The sequence below is a fragment of the Corvus brachyrhynchos genome, unplaced genomic scaffold, assembly GCF_000691975.1.
Source record: "Corvus brachyrhynchos isolate BGI_N302 unplaced genomic scaffold, ASM69197v1 scaffold202, whole genome shotgun sequence".
NCBI classification, from domain to species: domain Eukaryota; kingdom Metazoa; phylum Chordata; class Aves; order Passeriformes; family Corvidae; genus Corvus; species Corvus brachyrhynchos.
The window spans coordinates 3,704,679-3,706,661 of record NW_008238132.1 but is presented as its reverse complement, the minus strand read 5'-3'; positions in this window follow the sequence as shown (position 1 = coordinate 3,706,661).

The window sequence follows — 1,983 nt, the reverse complement described above, 5'->3', positions numbered from 1 at the left end:
AATCTAAATTGACGAGGTATAGCAGCCAGGATCATTTTACATTATTGTGAAGTTATTTAGAGAACTAGAGCTGTCAGCCAGGCTGCAATAAAGTCAGAAATGTAGCAAGTAACATAGAAAACAGGAGATTACCCCATGGAGAATATGGATTTCATGCTGTCAGTATGCAGAGCTGGATTTAGTTCAAGAACTGCTGCAGTCATATTGGCTTTGCTTCCAAACATTGCAATGGTGGAAGTTTCTCTCCAACGTTCTAACAGATGTCATGTCTAGCCCCTTCAGATTTAGGCACCCTCAGATAAGTTAAATCTCCCATGATGGGCTCCAGCATGGCGCAAATACCCCTCCATATGGTCAGTTGGGTATACCTGAGCCATCTGACCCAGGGGATCCAGAGATCCGCGTGGGGTGGACCTTTCCCACTGGTGAATTCCAAATATTTCCTAGCAAGCGGAAACTTTCTGTTTTCTTTGCAAGCATCCACTACTGAAACCAAGGCTTAAATGAATCTGTGAAGCTCTGAACATGGATTCTCCTGCCCTCTTTGACCCTTCAGATTAGGCAATGTTGCTGGAAATCAGGTCCATGCCCAGCATGTACCAAAAAGCCTACAACAGCAACAAAGAAGGGGAGAAGGCACCAGGACACAGGCCATGGGAGCCAGCAGGGGTTGAGCCCTTCCGTACAACCAAGATACATCACTGCCAATGCAACTGTTTTCCTCTCTCCCAAAAACTCACCTGCCTATCAGTGCTTCAGTAGTGGCTACAGATACGCATTTACCCAGGATAAAAAACAAATCCCTCTTCTGTCTTGTCTCTCTCCCTTATTAAGGTTACCACACATAATGTGTTACTGGGTGTCAGCTGAGCCTGGGCAGCACACCAAGGACACTCAGAGTCAACAGCAAACCCAAGATAAGATACATTAGCTCAAGCCTCAGTGATGGAGGTTTAAACAAATCCGTTTAACCTTGAATTTGTAGGAGGTAAAGAACACATGTGCAAGTAATTGTTTCACCTCGCCTTACACAGGTTAAGCTGTGGCAATACATGTGCTTAGTCTAAGCTGCTCGTTTCTATTTCCGGAGGCATGGTGTTGGCACAACAATGCTGAGACTCTTCTGAATTCAAATTCAGCATGGCAGCACCAGAGGGAGGTCAAAACAAGGATTAAAAAGTCAGCCAGGTCCATAAGGACAGTGCAGTTTCCTGCAATGTTCCTTGGGGATAAGGTATGACAGAACTTTTTCCAGCAATGCATTTTTTAGTGCCAAATGTAATCAGAAGATGAACTTAAGTCATAAAGCATCCTCCAGTGAAATGACATCTACATCAGTGCCTTCCTTCTGACACATTCAACATTGAACATAAACTGGCAGGAATTCAGATAAACAGCTCCACAGAAGATACTCCCAGATTTTGCAGCTGATCATCTCCAGATCTGCTGCATAAGCAAGAAGTCTCCACCTGTTCATGCATAAACAAGATTAAAAAACCCAAACAGATGGTGACTTAATCCCACTCCATCACCGCTGATGTTAGACAAAGTGAGGGACACGCCTCGCTAAAAGCTTTGCTTATACTGGAAAAATCTTCAAAACTGGGTGTCTGTAAGGACAAAGTATTGCCATTCCAAAGTACTGCACTAATGTGGTGATTTCACTCTATAAAGGGAGGGATCTGACTTTAAATGCTGATTATAGCCACAGAGTATTCACAGGATCAAGCAACAACTGAACATGCAGAAATAAAGTGGAAAATTCACACCTCAAACAATCCAACCTGAGGAACAGAGGAGCAAAGAGCTGTTCATCTCCTGCCACCTTATAATCACTTGAAGTGGCCACCCCCTTGTTCACACTATCAACTAACATTAAAATATAGAAAAACAGCCAAAACTGCTGCTGCTATTCCAGCAGGTTTAAAAACAAGCCTTATGCTAAGGATGTTTCTTCAAAGGGAAGCACATGCTTGTCTCTCC